Source organism: Tenrec ecaudatus, chromosome 10, assembly GCF_050624435.1.
Source record: "Tenrec ecaudatus isolate mTenEca1 chromosome 10, mTenEca1.hap1, whole genome shotgun sequence".
Classification (NCBI taxonomy): Eukaryota; Metazoa; Chordata; class Mammalia; order Afrosoricida; family Tenrecidae; genus Tenrec; species Tenrec ecaudatus.
The window spans coordinates 23,190,709-23,210,151 of record NC_134539.1 but is presented as its reverse complement, the minus strand read 5'-3'; the positions used below and the strand labels follow the sequence as shown (position 1 = coordinate 23,210,151).

General features: G+C 41.4%; 1 pseudogene; it reads left to right on the top strand.

Annotated features, from left to right (window-relative positions):
* Positions 1 to 9,147: 9,147 nt before the first annotated feature.
* LOC142458451 (MKI67 FHA domain-interacting nucleolar phosphoprotein pseudogene) lies at positions 9,148 to 9,892 on the top strand (annotated as a pseudogene).
* The last annotated feature ends 9,551 nt before the right edge of the window (positions 9,893 to 19,443 follow it).

The following is a 19,443-nucleotide window of genomic DNA, read 5'->3' as shown; positions in this document are numbered from 1 at the left end:
ATGTCATTTGGGAAATTATACAAAGCTACATGAGCCCAGCTAAGGCTCCTTATTATACAAGATACTTTAATTACATTATCTTTGATTTTATTTTCCCATGGCCTCTCTGAAGTCCCCTCATATATCTCTTGTGATCAAACCATAGTACTTCTGAGCCCCATTCTCTCCAAAGCCTTTGGGTCATACTGAGTAGGAATAAATTTAACCAGATAAAGGCACAGAGGCAGCACGCCGTAATTCCCTTAGGGTTGCTGTTATTCATATCCATCGATTACCAAGTGTTGCTTCTGCAGTGCGTCCACACTTTACTGTCATTAGATAAATGCTTAACAAGTTGTACCACCCCAGGATTCCTGCAAAATAGCACTAGCGCTCCACCTCTTTGGTTTTACTCTCCACAGATCTGCCGCAGTGGAACATAATATATTATAAGCCCATCCATAAAAATGGCTTACTGTAGCAACATTTTTGAAGGACATAGAAGGAGCTTTTCAGATTATGAAAGTGGGGTTTAAAAAAACCTCTGAGGTAGCCTCTCCTGTCCACACCATTCTACTAGAAGGTGTTCTTTTGTTGAAAAATCATGGTGTACATAAAAGCAGACAGATTAGGAATTGAGTTCTAGATCCAAATCAGTTTGACCCAGTTTTTCTCAGGTAAAGCACCACTGGTAATGTAGTGGGGTAATTATTGGGTTGCTGATCACAGCGTCATAGTTCAAGCCTACCAGTTCTCTGTGGAAGAAAGATGAGGCTGTCTGCCCCCACAAAAATTTACAGGCACTTGTGTTTTTGTCTTATTAAGACTGCCAAAGTAAGCCTGAGAAGTGCAAAGCCCCTAGACAAGAAGATGGAATCTGGGCTCCTACTTAACTCTAGCCCCAATTCAAGATCATTCAGTTCTGATCACATGGCCCTGCTCCATACTCACCTTCAGAAAAGGACCACTGAAGATAAGGGTGCTACTGCAAAGTGTGATGAAGAAGACAGATGGTGCCCAATTATCAATCTGAATAGTGTCTGGAGTCTTAAAGGCTGTATTCGCACAACCTCCCATATAAGGTAGGCCTCAACTAAGTTCACACAGAAGAAGGACACTAGCTTGTATAATCTAAAGATGACCATTTAAAAATTAAAATATAGCAAAGGGGAAAGTATCAGAGCTAAAATTATGAACATCCAATCTGTGGAAGGCCACAGAGGACAATGGGAGCCCAAAATCCATCTGGCTGGTCAAACTGAGCCTCAGATTGCTCTAACCACCGGCAAGAGTCTCAAACAGCCTTGCTGTCAGGCAGAGACGATTGTGATCTTGAATATGCTGAAACAAACTCAATATTTGGTCAGATGACTCCCCAATAGACCCAACCTGAATGAGTTCGGTGTGCAAGGATCTCTTACTTGTTCGATGACAGAAATTACTTCCCTGGTTTTTGGAATGTTGATGAGGATCTTTTCTTTCTTAATCATTATTTGTATTTTGGTCTTTATATTATTAATTATTATTTCAACTTTACCACCTTATTTTGAATTTGGTTTTTATTGTTTCTGTTGGGTTTCCCAGTTTGTGAGTCACAGGAGGAGTGGATGCATAGTGATGATAACCGATACAGGATGGGAATGGGTGATTGGGAGGGAAGGGGGGTTTGGGGAGTAGGAAATGAAGACTGGAGGAGGGAGGGAAGAATAGAACTGACTGAGATTGCACAACTCATCTTAAAGATGATTTAACCATAGGGTGGGGGGGGTATTCTAAAATTTATAGGGAAATGATTGTACAAGTCTCCTTGATACAATTGAATGATTAAACTATTGGAAGTGTAAGCTATGTAATTTACGTGCCAATAAAGCAATTAAAAGAACATAATAAAATAGTTACATTCTCAGAAACCCTGTGGCGAACTCAGAATTGACTTGATTTAAGTGAGCTGTTTCCTTGGCCTTGCTCAGATAACTCATGACCCACTTGAAGCAGAATCATCTCATTGGGCTCAATTTAAAATGAAGATCAAAACAATTCTGAGGTTGTTCGGTGTCTCCAGTTTTGCAGTCGACAGATGGGTGTTTGGCTGTGAAAAATGGACTCTTTGTAAGTGACTCTAGTAAAGTTCTTGCATTTCTTTGGTTCCTTCCTCTGAAAATAGGAGGTTTGGCCTGGAACATGGTTACGGTTTTCTCAGTTCCTTCAGTACGAGAGTGTGGAAAGAAAGGGATTTTGGTGTCAAACAACACACAAATATGTACCAATATCTACTCACTGCTTACCATGTGACATGGAATGACCTACTTAACCTGGATTAACCTCAATTTTTAATCTCTAAAATAATGCTAATAGTAACATTCTCTTAGAGGGGTGTTTGTAAGAACCAACAATGGTGTGAGTTGGTTGGAAACCCTTAAAGCAATTTTTATGAAAATATTTCATATTAGCAAATATGAGGAGGATTCAAAAATAAGTCATGGGAAATGGACTTTTAAAATAATGGAATTCGCTAGGAATTCTTAAGGCTCCGTCATATATATCATCCCATATTTCATCACCTCTTAAAGAACTCAATGCTTTAACCTAATTAAAATATTAAGATTATCTGATCTACTTAAAGAGTGCTCTGTATTTCATCAAATTGGCTCTGATTCATAATGACCACATAAGATGGCAGAAATGCCCAGGAGGTTACCTAGGCTGTGTCTTTCCCGGAGCAGGTGTGAGCTCCTTCCCATCATGGAGCGCGATGTGGATTCAAACAGCCAGGTGAGCACTTAACCATTGGCTACCAGAGCCTCTCAAGGAGGACTAGACTAGCACTTACTCTGTACATTGAGATGTTTTTGCTGTTAGGTGCCTTTGAGTCGGTTCCGACTCATAGAGATGCTGTGTACAACAGAAGGAAACCCTGCTCCATCCTTCTCCATCCTCACAATTGTTCTCACGCGGAAGCCCATTGTTGTAGCCACTGTACCAATCCCTCTCGTAGAGGTCCTTTCTCTTTTTCACTGCCCTCTACTTCACCAAGCACGGCATCCCTCTCCAGGGACTGGTCTCTGCTGATAGCATATCCGAAGTGCATGAGGTGAAATCTCACTGTCCTTACCTCTAGGGAGCATTTTGGCTACATTCCCTCCAAGACAAAACTGCTCTTTTGACAATCCATGGTACTTTCAGTATGCTTTGACAACAATTAATTTCAAATGCATTGATTTTTCTTTGGTCTTTTTATCCAATGTCCAATATCACAAGCATATGAAACTATTGAAAATGCCATGGTCCCCCACCACACTGAGGCAAAATACTGAGGGTGTGCAGCAGAACTTCTGGGGGAGCAGAGCAGAGAGGTCCCAAGGGAGTGCCAAGGATAGACTTTGGGGTCATGGCATGGCACCCCATCAGACTCGACTGGAAGATACTCCTAGAGGTCAAAAAACAGACCTTGAACTATATGCAGGCTTCTTTTTTTTTAAATCATGATTTTATCATTGTTTTTGTTGTTGTTGTCATCGGTTTGTTTTCTTTTGTCGCTGTATTTTGCTATTTCTTGTTTTACTTGTGTACACATTATTATCTCTGCAGGTCAATCTAGATAAAATAGGCTGGAAGAACAATCTGGAGGAGAAAACAATGTGACTGAGGAGGAGGTGGGGGAAAGGAGGTGGTGTTGACCAACCCAGGAACCAGGAAACAAAATCAGTGGCATGGAGGGTGTAAAAGGCCTGGCAGGGATTCCGCAAGGGCAGTGTAACTGAGAGAAATTATTGAAACCCAAATGAAGACTGAGCATGACAGTAGGACAAGAGGAGAGTCAAAGGAAATAGAGGAAAGAACTCGGAGGCAAAGGGCATTTATAGAGGTCTAGATACAGGCATGGATATATGTAAATATATTTTATATGATGATGGGGAATAGATCTACGTGCATATATTTATGGGTTTAATATTAAGGTAGCAGATGGGCCTCCACTCAAGTACTCCCTCAATGCCAGAACACTTTGTTCTATTAAATTGGCATTCCATGATGCTCACCTTCCCGACATGATCTCTGAAGACAAAGCAGGTGCATAAGCAAATGTGGTGAAGTAAGCTGATGGTACCCAGTTATCAAAAGATATAGCATCTAGGGTCTTAAAGGCTTGAAGGTAAGCAAGCGGCCATCTAACTCAGAAGTCCAAATGGAAGAAGCACACCAGCCTGTGTGACCACAAGGTGTCAAAGGGATCAGGTGTTGGGTATCAAAGAACAAAAAAATTATATCATTGTGAGATAGGGGAGTGCAGTTTGGGGTCCCAAAGCCCATCTGTAGGAAACTGGACGTCCCTTTACAGAAGGGTCGTGGGGAGGAGATGAGCCAGTCAGGGTGTAGTGTAACAACAATGAAACATACAACGTTCCTCTAGTTCTTAAATGCTTCCTCCTCCGGTGCCCCAACCCCAATATCATGATCCAATTCTACCTTACAAATCTGCCTAGACCAGAGGATGTGCAAATCTCAGCAACTTAAACCAATAATGTTGTTTATGGGTCTGCGTGTCAGCAGGCAGTTCTTCCAGCCATGGCTTGTCTCATATATGAATTAGCTGTGAGTCCCAATGACAGCTTTCCTGATTTGATTCTTTCCATGTTTAAACATTAACTGGTTGTGGTCTGGTCTAGATGACCTCAGCTACACGGATTAGTCTCTCCTGCATGTTATGCCTTGTTTCAATAGGCATATTCCGGGACAATGTACCTGGCAGTGCCAGGGTACAAAGAAAAGGAAAAGTACAAAAACCCTTAAGGTCATGGTCAAAGAACTTCACAAAACCAGATACCATGGATGTGGATAGACACTCTTCATGAGAAGAATTTAAAGTCATGTTACAAAGGACATGACGCTTAGCTCAAGGCTAAAGCAACAACTCTCACAAAATTCCCTTTGTCAAAATTCCCTGGAAAACTCGTTAGCACACACGTTTCTGGGTTGATGTCAGTTTCTGAATTAGTAAACCTGGAATGAGGCCCAACATTTCCCAAAAATGATGTTGTTGCTTACTTGTGTTTCACATTTTATGAACTATTGAGCTACCATGGGCACATTTATCTCTGTTTTAAAAACTAATTAGAATTTAACAAGATTTTAAAATAAATTAGTTGATTACACACACACACCACTGTTGTTAGGTGCCATCAAATTGGTTCCAACTCATAACCACCTTATGTACAACAAACAAACACTGTCTGATGCTATGCCATTTATGCAAGCATTCGGTGTTGGGGCCCCTGTGTGCAATGATCGCATTGAGGGGTTCCTCTTTGTCACTGACTCTCTACCAAGCATGATGTCCTTCTGCAAGGACTGGACTGGTCCTTCCTGATAAGATGGCCACAGAACACGAGGCAACGTTGTACTTTATCTCCCTTCTAAGGATGGCAACAGCTGTTTCTTATCTTTTTTAGCTGTGCCGCATTACCAAAGGAAGATCCCCAAAGCCTCATGCTTCCCACATCATTAAGGCCGACTACTTTGAGGCAGTAGCTCTTCCCCAGTCTTATGGTGAGTACCTTCCAACCTGAGGATCTGTCTCATCTCCTGCCTGTCAGACAACGTTCCACTGCCACTTCTTCAAGTTTTCCCTGTCCAGTTTTTTAGTCTTAGTCTAGAAGTTCCACTAAAACTTGTCCACCATGAGCAACTAAGGAAATGGTATGTGGGCCATGTCTAATCTCCTCTGGCTTCAGTAGGGAGGAGAGTCCAATTCCACCCCAACCCCAGGGGAAGACAGAAGGCTGACATGCCTCTACCCTTCACCCTTCCTCGCGTCCCTGCTGGTGCCCATCATTCTTTGCAATGGCCATTGGAAACACACAAAGGGTGCTCCAGTGGGAGGGTTTACTAGGAAAGCTCCAAAGTTATCAAATATGTAAGAGGTACATTTAAGCAGGCATGTCTCTTTCTAGTCCTCAGCCTCTCAGCCTCAGGATCCCTTGGCTTCTGCCCTGCCCAGGCAACTATTACAAACCTCCTGTAGATCTGATAGATTCTCTCAGGACAACCCAAGCTACAAGCCAGCCTTTTCCCCAAAGGAACTCAGCTTTACCCATGCCATGTTCCAGGAAATCCATCTCCCTGCCTCCCGGTCTCCGTGCTGCTTCTCTGCTGTCTCCTGGTCCTGGCACAGTTCCTTTGCTCTGTCTCATGGTCTTGGTACTATGGCTCTTGGTGCTTCTTGGGCTCCACCATGTCAGGCAGGGACCTCAAACATTCTAGGCGGAGAGCTTGTTTATTCTTGATGGTTATAGAATTCCTCTTCCGACTTCTGAGATGGCTCACTCATACCCAGTGGAGTGGCAAAGCTGGCCGATTCTCAAATTACAATCCTGCACATCATCTTTACCTGCTCTCACCCATTCAGTGGGAGGAACTTACGGAGACTACGGATAGAGAAGGCATATTAAGGAATTTCACTTCACCACAGTGACCCTCCTGGTATGTGCAACATGGGTGGCATATTTTCCAACACACTAGCCACCACAGTATGCCAAACTGATGGACTACTAACTTGATGGGTGTGTAAAAATATTGCTATAAAATCATAGGAAATTTAATTAAATAAAAATGACAAAATTTGAGTTTTTTGTTTCTCAACATATCCTTCATCTTCATCTACATGCTTCTGAAGATGGTTTCCATCTCTCTAACCCTCCTCACAATGAACTCTGGGTTCTTCGAGTTACGTCACACCTAAGTGGTAGTTTCAGCATCCTTGAGGGAATCAAATCATGTCCCTGTAAACAGTCTTTGTGTTTTAGAACCAAGACGTTTGGAGGGATGAGATCAGGGCAAGATTCTCATGAGACAGCTCTCGTGACCCTCAAAGGGGCTGCAGGTGCCTTGTCATAACAGAAAACAAAACAAAAAAAAAATAAAACCCTTGGTGCGGCTTTCCTGGCCTTTCTCGCCAAGACACTTTTTCATTTTCTTAAAACGTCTTTCTAACAGACTTCTGTCCTTTGTGTAAATAGACGAATATTACTCAGGTAGAATCTCCAAAAAAACCAGTGACTAGAACTTTCTGAGCTGCCCTCTCTACCTTCAATTTAACTGGTCCTGCAGATCTCCTCAGAAGCCAGTGTGAGTGGATTTTTTTTTAAGAAATAAAGAAAATTTCATTTGAGAAGTCTCATTATTGGCCAAAATGTGTTCTCACTTCTAGCACCATCACCAGTGACCTTTTTAAAATATCATTTTATTGGGAGCTCTTAAAGCAATCCATGCATCAATTGTATCAAGCATATTTGTACATATGTTGCCATCATTGTTTTCTAAACATTTACTTTCTATTTGAGCCCTTGGTACCAGCTTCCCCTTTTCCCCCTCCTTTCCCCTCTCCCCCTCTTAGTTTCCCTTAATAAATTATAAATTATTATTATTCTCATATCTTACACTGACTGCTGTCTCCCTTCTCCCATGGCTTCTGTTGTTCACCCTCCTGGGTGGGGGGGGGGGGAATAGTTATGTCTCAATCATTGTGATTGGTCCCATTTCCTCCCCCTCCTCTCCCCACCTTCCTTCTACCCTCCTGGTATCACTACTCCCATTCCTGTTCCTGGATTCCTTGTATCATGAGCTCTTATCTTATATCTGTATCTGTGTACATGCTCCAATCTAGCCCACAGTGAAAGGCAGCACTGGGTCATGACAGTGGGGGGTGAGGAGGCTTCAAGGAACCAGAGGAATATTGTGTGTTTCACACGTGCTATACTGAGCCCTGATTGACTCATCCCTTCCTTGTGATCCTTCTGTGAGGGGGTGTCACCTTGTCTACAGATGGGTTTTGGGTCTCTGCTCTGTGATCCCCCTCGTTCTCAACAATGTATTTTTTGTTTGTTTGTTTTGCATCTTCTGATGCCTGTTACCTGATCCTGTTGACACCTCATGATCACCCAGGCTGTTTTGCTTCTTCTGTGTGGGCTTGTTGCTTTTCTGCTATATGGCTGTTTGTTTGCCTTCAAGCCTTTAAGACCCCAGACACTATATCTTTTGATAGCCGGGCACCATCAGCTTTCTAGTGGGCGTGGATTTTTTCAGGTACCTTTGAGAGACTAATGTGGTGTTTCCATGAGGAAGAAGGCAGGGCCCAAGCAGCATGTGCCCTCATTACTTTCCAAATAACAACCACCCAGCTTGGAGCAACTGGTCAGGACCAGTTAAAACCAGAAATGCTAGCTCAGACAGAGGCAGGTTTAACTATTAGTGTCCTTCAGTGACCTTAGCTTCATTTATTGCTTCATGCATAGTAGCCTCTCTGCCTCCTAGTAGAGATCTAACATGCTAATGGGGATAAATAGCTAACATTTCTCTTTATAGGGAAGCAAACTAGGGACATAAAAATGAATAATCATTGCTGTTTGATTTGTGCCTATGCTGACTACCACCACGTTTGTTCTGTGTTAACATCCTGTAAAACCCAACTCGCCCAGCTGATAGTCTTGGGGACACTTAACCCTGACTATCCCTTCGCCATATTGCTTAGGAGTTGGGCTACAGTTGGAAACCACCAGCTGCTTCTGAGTGAGAAACACCACCTGTGGTAGTTACATAATTTCATGTCAACTTGAAGCTAGTGTAGGGGTGGAGTTTAGCCTTTCAATCAGGTCACAGCCTGGTGGTGACTCCTGTGGGCATGGCCTTCTCATAAGGAGGATCCTGGAAACCTCCCCCTCTCTCTGCCTTCACCTCCTAGCCAGTGAGCCATTGCTGAGACCTGCTAGAACCACCACTATTGGATCCACAAGACCTAGCACCCACCAGCCTGTGATCTTCCTGCATGCTGCATCATTGGATGTGGCTGTGTGAGTCTGAGGAGGGACTCATGAACTAGTAGCAGATTTATGGACTTGAGTTGGACTGGGCTGGGATGTTTTCCTGACATATAAAGCTTCTTCATATAAAGTTCTTTTTTACACATATATGAATGTCATTGGATTTGTTTATCTAGTTCAATCACCCTAACACACAGCCTGTAAGCAGTTACAGTCTTGGAAACTCCCTGAGGCAGTTTTATGCTGTCCTCTAGGATCACAATGAGTTTTCTTCCTTGCACAATGAAATGAAGTTGCGCTGTAAGCTCCGCGTGGAGCGTTACAGCTAGGGCCGACTGGAACATGGCGGCTTTTGATGGCCCCGCTAAGCCTCTCTGTCTGCCGGCGTGCGGCCCAGCAAGAGAAACTCACACCTGGAGTTGTGTATGTGGGTCACATACCGCGAGGTCTTTTCGAACCCCAGCTCAAGACTTATTTCTCCAAGTTTGGTGCTGTTTCAAGACTCAAGTTGTCCAGAAGTAAAAAGACTGGAAATAGCAAAGGCTATACCTTTGTGGAGTTTGAGTCAGATGATGTTGCCAAGATAGTTGCTGAGACAATGAACAACTACCTTTTTGGTGAAAGACTCTTAAAGTGTGATTTTATGCCACCTGAAAAAGTCCATGAAGAGCTTTTCAAAGACTGGGATATTCCATTTTCAAAGCCGTCCCATCCAGCAGTGAAACGGTACAATAAGAAACAAACTTCCGGAAAAGCTACGCATGGAGAAGCGATTTAAGAACAAAGAAAAATTGCTCAGGAAGAAGTTAGCTAAAAAAGGGATAGTTTAGTTTTCCTCTATTGGTTTTACCGAAAAAGAAAAACCAAAATGTTTCAAACAGTGATCTTCAGAACTCTATGAATAGCCAGGACTCCACGCCAGTGTGTGCACCATCATATTTGGAAAGGCGAAAGTCTGAAGTGGCTGAATTGAATGACGACGAAGATCATGAAATCATTCTCAAACAGCCTGCAGTTGATGTCAAGGAAGAAATTCAAGAGACGCAACCCCCACCTGCAAAGTCAGGGAGAAAGAGAAAACGGAAAAGCAAACAGTGACTCTGAATGCATTCTGCAGCTTTTGAAAAACGGGCAGTTTTGGTATTAGGTCTGGGTGCAATAAGATGCAGATATTGGCACAATTTTTTAAGGACAAGGACTGTCCAAGTAAACAGCAGGTAACTGTTCACCTCCCCTTGCTGAAATACAAGGCTCTGGCCATGGCCTGCTCACGCTGCCTCTTCAGCCTGCTGATTTTGTGTTGTCTTCATATTTCAGAGTTCTCTGCAACTTATATTCAAACAGTGACCAGCAAATAAACTTCCTACCATCATTAAAAATAAAAAAAAGAAATGAAGTTGCTTTTCAAGTCCCCTACTGGGTCTCCATCATTTTCAGCCTCACAGAATTATGCTGAGTAGTATGTAGTGTTCCCAGAAACAGAAAATATCTGACAACATTTACTGATGGCAGAGATATTTTAATACACATTTTGTTTTGATTAAATCCAGGCATGTGTTAACCTAGGGGCAATGCTTTTTACTCTACTTGGTGTTTTTGCATGTATGAGTGTTTGCATATACGTATAATTTCATCTCTAAATACATTTTATTCCCTGCTTAGCATCCCATATTATTAACGACATTTATCTCCTAGTAACATATGAATTTTTAAAAATTTGGACAACTTAGATTTCTACTTTTCCATGAAAAATATCATTTCCTTTTCAAGCTCCCACCTTTAAATACAACAAACTCAATCAGCAATTGAGAGCCTTTATGTCAGCACTCCCTTCATCTCTCTCTGTTTACTCTGCGTTCCATCCTCTTTTTTCTTTTTTTGAGACCAAATTTTTTCAAAAGGTCAGTATTTTGGACTGAACTGTTCCTCCAGAATGTATTGTAATCTTAACCTCTTTATCTGTGAATGCAATCCTGTTTTAAAATTGGATTTTCTTTGTTATGTTGATTCATTATACCCAAGTAACCCCCAAACCAAACCCATTGTCATCCAGTTGATTTCAGTTGATACAACTGTATTGGACTGGATGGAATTGCTGTACAGTCACAGTGGTTCTCAACCTTCCTGATGCCGCGACCCTTTAATACAATTCCTCATGTGGTGATGACCCCCTACTATAAAATTGGTTTCGTTGCTACTTCATAACTGTCATTTGGCTACTGTTATGAATCATCAAGTAAATATCTGATAGGCAGGATGTCTTCTCATTGTCACAAATTGAACGTAATGACAGCATCGTGATTCATCACAAAAACAATATGTAATCCCATATCGTGAAATATTTATTTCTAATGACAAGTAAAAGAAATTTTGTCTGGAAGCATGGTGTAGCGTGGGTAACAGTCTTAATATAACAACAGTGAACTACATTGCTACATTTTGTGACAGTGTGTGTGTCAGGGTTGTGTCCTTGCTCCATACTTGCCCAATCTGCACGCAGAGCAAATGGCTTATCTGAAGAAGAATGTGGCACCAGGAGGGGAGGAAAGCTTATTAACCATTCGCAATGTGCAGATGACACAGCCTTGCTTGCTGAAAGTGTGGAGGACTTGGAGGACATGCTCATGAAGATCAAAGACTGCAGCCTTCAGTGTGGATTATGACTCAGTGTAAAGACCAAGAGCCTCACAACTGGACCTATGGGTAACATCATGGTAAGTGGAGAATAGGTTGAAGTTCTCAGGATTTCATCTTGCTTGGATCCACACAATACTCACAGAAGCGGCAGTCAAGAGATCAAAAGGCACCTTGCTTTGGGTAAATATGCCGCATAAGACCCTTTTTAGAGTATTAAAAAGGACTAAGGTGCACCTGACCCGAGCCATGGTATTTTCCATTATCTTATATGCATGTGAAAGTTGGACATTAAATAAGGAGGACTGAGGAAGAATCGATGCATCTGAATTGTGGTCCTGGAGAAGACTATTGTAAGAACCACGGACTGCTAAATGGACAAACCAAACTATCTTGGAAGGCGTATGGCCAGCGTGTTCCTTAGAGGCATGGATGACTAGACTTTGGCTTACATATTTTGGACAGATTATCAGCAGAGACCAGTCCCTGGAGAAGAACAATGTGCCTGGTAAAAAGGAGCAGCAGCTTACAAAGAGCAAGGCCTCGACATGATGGATGGACACAGTGGCTGTAACAGTGAGCTCAAACATGGGGAAATTGTGAGGCTGGCGCAGGACGGTGCAGTATTTCGGTCTGTGGTTCATAGCGTCACTATGTGTTGTAGCTGCCTTGATGGCACCTGACAACACCAACATAGGCTTTCTAGGGCTATAAATCTTTACAAAGCAGACTGCCACATCTTTCCCATTTAAGGTATTGATGGGCTTGAGCCACTGAGTTAGGGGCTACTGCACCACCGTGACTTCATTATATCCAAGTAGGGTGGATTTCTAAATGTAATCACTTCTGAGTTACTATAAGAACAGATTAAATGTAGAGACACCAAAACTGAAGATGACAAATGCCATGTGAAGATTGTCTTGTAGCCAAGTAATTAAGAAAGGCCCAGGGTACTAACAAGGATGAGATTCACGTGGCCGAGACTTGATTTTCCCCTTAGCCTCCATAAATGGGAGAAAATAAATGTCTGTTCTTTAACGCCAGTCAGTTATGGTGTGTGGTACAGCAGTGCTGGAGAACTGAGCTAGCCAGTGAGAGGAGAATCTTGATGGGCTAAGTGAGAGATAGAAAATCGTCTTTAATGTTTTGTGAAAATGAGCTAGAAGCAAATAATTCAATAACTGAAAAAGACATTCATATTCTATGTCCTCCTCTTATGGGTAAAGTAGCAAGCTCAGATAAGTTGAGTACTTTGTACCCAAACGTTAATCTTAATTTCTGTAGATATGTAATCGATACATATGAACACAGGAGTTCTGGTGGCTTACTGGGCTGAGTTTGGTTTGGGGTTGACCCATGATCTAATCAATAGTTAGCTGCCTTCTCCTTGCATTTCAGTTGTCTGAGTAGTGAAATATCTGAGATGGTTTGTTAATGCCAAGGCAATTGTGTCTTATTGCTTCTTAGAAAATGCATTTAATGTGTTATTAACATGGGGTAAAAAGTAATTACCAGGTATTTAGTAGTTATTTTTGAATTTTTCCTGAAAAGACAAGTATTAACTACATACAGAGGAAAATAGATTCATATGGGTTGAGAGATTTACTTAGCAGCATACACTGGGATAGGACTGGTTTGTCTGGAACCACCTTCCTTTCCACTGCATCAGACTAGTTATAAATTTCCACACCAGTTGGTATTAACTATCTGTGATTTAACTCTTAAATAGCAAATTATTTGCAAGGCAGGAGTTCTTGGTGGCAACGCCTATAAATGACCCAATATTCTTTCATTTTAAGTATTTCAAAGACCTCACTCTGCCTAATATGGAATTATCAGACTTAAGGTTATGGATCATTCATGGTATGTAAACCACAGGACTTCTGAACCAGTTCATTCATTCTCCTACTGAGAATTCAAATTTATACTCCAGATATGCCAGTACTGAATCAGAATCTACAACTTAACAAGATACATAAACCCCACCTGCGAGGTCTATGAGAATCACCTGGATATCTTGTCAAGCTATAGATTCTGGCCAGTCACCAAACATCCCTTGTGTTTATTTTCCTGTTTAATATTCACCATTTCCTGAGACACATTTGTCTTTACAGGTGTCCTATTAAGACTCAGGCTAAAATAATTATGTAATTACACAAATAACAGAGCTAGTAAGTGGTAAGATTGGAGTTCAAATGAAATTCTGTTAGATTCTAAATCTTACTATCTTCTTAAGCATGACACGTTTCTCTCTTTACTAAAAATAGTCAAGCTCCGTTTTTGTTGCTGTTTGGCACTGGTGGAGTTGGCTCCAACTCCCAACACCTTATACACAACAGAACAAAGGGCTGCTCAGTCTGCATGATTCTCACCATCACGGCTGTCTTGATTGTTGCAGCCCCTGTGCCAACCGAGCTCACTGATAATCTTCTGTCTTGCTGACTCTCTACTTAATCAAGCCTAGTATTCCTTCTCTAGGAATTGGCCCCTCCTAATAACAGCTCCAAGATATGGAAGACAAAATCTCACTGCCTTCTCTCCTAAGGGGCACTCTGGCTGCGATTCCGTTGAACACGGAGCCTGTTTCAGAAAAAGAAACTCATGACAGAATGGAAGGATAAAGGTGACAAAGAAACAGCTGGCTTATGCAAAGAAATTGCAAACGAAACTAATGAGACGTAGGTGTTTGCCTAACACATGTGACCAAGTACATGGACCTCTGAAAATCACCTTGGAAAGACATGTCTGTAGGTGAACAATGCCATCTTTGCTACAACACATGTTTAGGCCTGCTTCAGGACTAGTTATCTTGTGTACAGTCCTAATTGTTTGTTTTGGTGTTCTAAACAAAAACTGCATTATCCAGTTTTTAAAGTGATTGCTCTCTTAATTTACTAGATTTGACTCTGAACAATTTATTGGATAGTTTCCAAAGTCAAATCCAAACACCAGAGAACATGTTTGCTAACACGGCTGGCATTCCTAAAAATTGTGATTCAGATTCTGCACATAATTCCTAAAAAGTGAATTTAAAATTATTTTGAGCTATAGCAGCAAAGTCGGGTCATTCATTAACAAAGTGTTTATAGTCTTCCAATGTAAATATTTTGAATGATCTAATCTGAATACATTCCAAGATGAATACATCCCAATATGTTGTTTGAAAATAAAAGCACAAAGAAATTGTGTTATGAAAAAGAAAAAGATGTTTGGATTAGGGGTATGCTAGGTGCAAGCCAATATAGGACAAGTCTGGAGCTTCTTCAGAAATATTCTTCTGTTGTAGGGCTTTCTAAAAAAAAGAAGAAGAAGAAGAAGAAGTATCCTAAATCTGATTCAATAATTTGAGCAAACCATCCAATTCAACACCATTGACCTGGCCAAGACTGCCTGGACTTCTTCACAATGACTGACATGCAATATTATATGGATAGTCAAGGTAGACTTCATTTACAAGCAGGAAACGATAGTGATAGAAGACATGTGTTAGTATGAAAAGCTTCAAATTACAGAAGTTTTGAATGTGGCTTAAATATACAGCAATTGTTTTCATACAAAACAAGAAATGCACAGGTCAGAAGGATAGAACTAATTGAGCAACTCAAGTATACCAGCACGGGCCCAGATTCTTCCCATCCTTCGTCTGCACCATCATTAAGGGATTGACCATAAACTCATGCTCCTATCCTTCATAATTGCAGGTTGTTGCCTCATCTATACGCTTGAAACAATATTCTAAGCAGATGGCAGGGGATAAGGCAAAGGGACAACAAGTAGGGCTAAGCACGTCTATTTCCCTTCCATCAAGAAGTCAGAAATGAGGGAGGGGATGGGAGGATGGTGGGAAGTGACCAAGGGCAAGGTAACTGAGAGGAATTACTGAAACCAGAATGAGGGCTGAACATGGTAGTGGGACAGGAGGAAAGCGTAAGGAAATAGAGGAAAGGAGTAGGAGGCAAAGGGCATACAGAGAAGCCTAAATACAGACATGTACATATGTAAATATATTTATGATTATGGGGGAAATAGACCTATGAGCAGATATTTATAGGTTCAGTAGTAGGGTAGCAGGTGGACATTGGGCCTCCTCACGCACACTTCCTCAATACAATAGCACCTTGCCCAGCTAAACAGTCATTCCATGATACCCACCTTCCCGACATGATCACTGAAGACAGACGTGTGTGTAAGCAAACGTGGTAAAGAAAGCTGATGGTGCCCGGCTATCAAAAACATATAGCATCTGGGGTCTTAAAGGCTTGAAGGCAAACAAGCGGCCATCTAGCTCAGAAGCAACAAAGCCCACAGAGAAGAAGCACACAGCCTAAGTGAATACCAGGTGTTGAACGGACCAGGTAGCAGACATCAAGGAACAAAAACAATAATTGTGTGACCACCTTCCTCACATAAACGCTGAAGACAAATGTGTGCATAAGCAAGTGTGGTGAAGAAGGCTGATGGTGCCCGGCTATTGAGAGATATAGCGTCTGGGGACTTAAAGGCTTGAAAGTAAACAAGCGGCCATCTAGCCCAGAAGCAACAAAGTCCACATGGAAGCAGCACAGCAACATGGGTGACCGTGAAGGGCAGAGGGGACCAGGTCTCAAACAACAAAGGCAGGTGTTGGGTGGGGGATCACATCGCCGTGAATTAGGGGAAGTGCGTGATGGGGACTCAATGCCCATCTGTAGACAGCTGGACATCCCTTGCAGAGGGGTAGTGGGGAGATGAGTCACTCAGGGTTCAGTGTAGCAACAATGAAACTCAAAACCTGCCTCTAGTTCTTGAACGCTTCCTCCCCTCCCAATTATCATGATCCCAATTCTACCTTGCGGACCTGGTTAGACCAGAGGATGCAAAGCGGTGCAGCAGCAATCTGGAAACACAGGGAATCTAGGACAGATGGACCCCTTAGGACCAGCGGTGGGAGTGGCGACACCGGGAGGGAAGGGGGTGTAGAAAGGGAGAACCGATCTTGGGGAATCTATGTGTAACCTCCTCTCTGGGAGATGGGCAATGGGAAGGTGGGTGAGGGGGGATGCCGGGCAGTGTAAGATAAGATAAAATAATTATTTATATACTATTAAGGGTGCAGGGGGAAGGGGGGGTGGGGAGGAAGAGGGAGGGAAAAAAGGAAAACTAGCTGATTCCAGGAACTCAAGTGGAAGGCAAATTTTGAGAATGATGAGGGCAATGAATGTATATGGGTGCTTTACTCAATTGATGTATGTATGGATTGTGATAAGAGTTGTATGAGCCCCAATAAAAAGATTTATTAAATTAAAAAAAAGAAGTCAGAAATGTTCTCTGGAATCCGCGGAGTAAATATGATTTACATTTAGCTTTCCAAAACTGTGCCAAGCATCTACTATTTGCCATAAGGAAAACTGGAAAATTGAATTTTCAATTTTCCTGCATATAAAGTTAGAAAAAGTACACGCGGTTCAGAATACATTAAGCGTGAGTCTAGTGAAAATGTCTGTCTCAGTAGGACTTGCATTCCACTAGGCAGTATGTTTCCACATCTGCATTACTAACTCATCACAAGAAGGCTAGAAGATGGTCTGTCTCCTTTCCATTTTACCAAAGATGAGGATGGACTAGAAGAGTTAAGTGTTCAAAGGTAACTGGCTTCAAGACAGTGGAACCAATTCCTATGGAATCTCAGAACCCATATTCTCTGACATGGGTGAAGAAAAATAAAGAAAGGGGGGAGGGCATAATGGTATACAAACAAAAGACTGAATATTGAACATTTTATTAAAAAGAAGAAAGCGGGGAAGTGGTCTAACTTCTTTTTGTATTCTTACCCAAAGACGGTGTTCTTACATGGAACAGAACACATGGAATGCCTAAGAAGAAAAAGGCAAGGTTACTTGGTATTAACCACTATATTCCATTAGTCCACTGACGTTCTCTAATGACTCCCAGCTTTCACCCGCCGGTGGTTACAGATGGAAATTTTACAGATGGTGAATTACTTGATATACAGTGTGTATATTTTGATTACGGAGCCCTGGTGATATAAAGGGTTATGCTTTGGTTTGCTAACAGAAAGGTCAGCAGTTCACACCTACCAGCTGCTTCCCTGGAGAAAGATGAGGGAGTATTCTCCTAGAAAGATTTAGTCTCGAAAACCCAAGGGAACAATTATATTTCTCTCTTCCCTATGGGGTTCCTATAAGCCAGAATCAACTTTATGACAGTGGATATTCGGAAGGCATTCTATCTTCTGGTTTATATATCTCTGTTTTTTTTATTATGATGAATGTGCTGGTGTATATCAAGCAACCTCGATTTTGTCATGCCAAATAGATTGAACCAATGTAAATTAGGCCTATAATCCTAGTGTCTGTCATGTTTGATGTACTGTGGTGGCTTGCATGTTCCTGTGATGCTGGAAGCTATGTTACCGGTATTTTAAATGCCAGCAGAGCCATTCAAGGTGAAAAGCTTCCAGTAGTGTTCCCAGATTAAGAACAGACAATGACAAAGAACAAGGATGCCCACTTCTGAAGGATTAGTCATCAGAAACTTTGCGAACAGCAGTGGAACATTTTCAGACGGAGCAGGATATCCACTTCTGATGGATTAACCACTGAAAACCTTATGAATAGCAGTGGAGGATTGACACAAATAGGAGCAGTACATTGTTAGATACACTACCATAAGGTGGTCAGAAGGCATTCAAAATACTACTGAGGAAGAATTGTCTTCTCAAAGTATAGTCGACCATAAGGTTGTGGGTAAACTAAAGGCTTTGAGACCTTCATTTGCTAATGGAGCATAATTCAAAATGAGAATAAATAGCTGCAAATATCTAATAACCAGGACATAGACTGAATCTAGGAAAATGAAATCATCAAAAATGAAATGGATCACACGAAGATGGATCTCCTAAGCACTAGTGAGCACAATTGGACGGATAACACCATTTTGAATAAGACAATCATATGGTTTAATATATCAGGAATGACCAATCCCAGATGAATGACGTCACGTTCATAGTCAAAAAGAACATTTCAAGATTTATCTTGAAGTACAAGGCTGTCATTGGATAATACCTGCATGCATGCAAGCAGATCTAGTTAGCACTATTATTCAAATTTACACCCCAACCACTAAAGCAAATGATGAGAAATTGAAGAATTCTTCTGATTTCTTCCGTTTGAATTAGATCAGACATGCAATCAATAGTCATTGATAACTATTGGCCATTGGAATGGGAAGGTTGGAAACTGAAAGAGTCAGTAGTTGGCAATGGTGAATTTTGATAAACATGGTTTTCATTGACAAGATCTGTTTCCAACAACATAAATGAGAACTATACACCTGGATTTCACCATTTAGAATAAACAAAAATCAAATCGACTACCTCTGTGGGAAATATGATCAATATTTTTGAGCAATACCAGATGCCAAAACAAGATCATAGGCTGAGTGTGGGACGGACTACACATTGCTGATATGTAAGTTCAACTTGAAGTCAAAGAAAATTAAAACCACAAGAGTCAAACTATGACTTTGAGTACATCCCACTTGAATTTCAGTAACATCTCTCAAGAATAGGGTTGAGACAAAATAATAACAATTTATGAATTATGAAGGGTTTATGAGGTAGGGGGAGTGGGGAGGGAGGGGGAAAACAAGAAGCTGATATTAAGGGCTCAAGTGGAAGGCAAATATTTTGAGAATGATGATGGCAACAAATGTACATATGCGCTTGACACAATGGATGTATGTATGGATAGTGATAAGAATTGTACGAGCCCCCAATAAAATTATTTTTTAAAAAGAAACAATTTGAGAAGGGGGCAGGAGTAAAAGGGAGCTGATGTCAAGGATTCCAGGAAGGAAAATAATGCTTGGAATATGACTGTGGTAGCAATTGTACAAAACTGCTTGGTGTGATTAAACTATGGCATGATACGATATATGTATTAACTGACAATTTTGGAAAAAAAGAAAAGAAAAAAGTTTTAAGTATAGACTTGACTCATTGAACAATAATCACAAA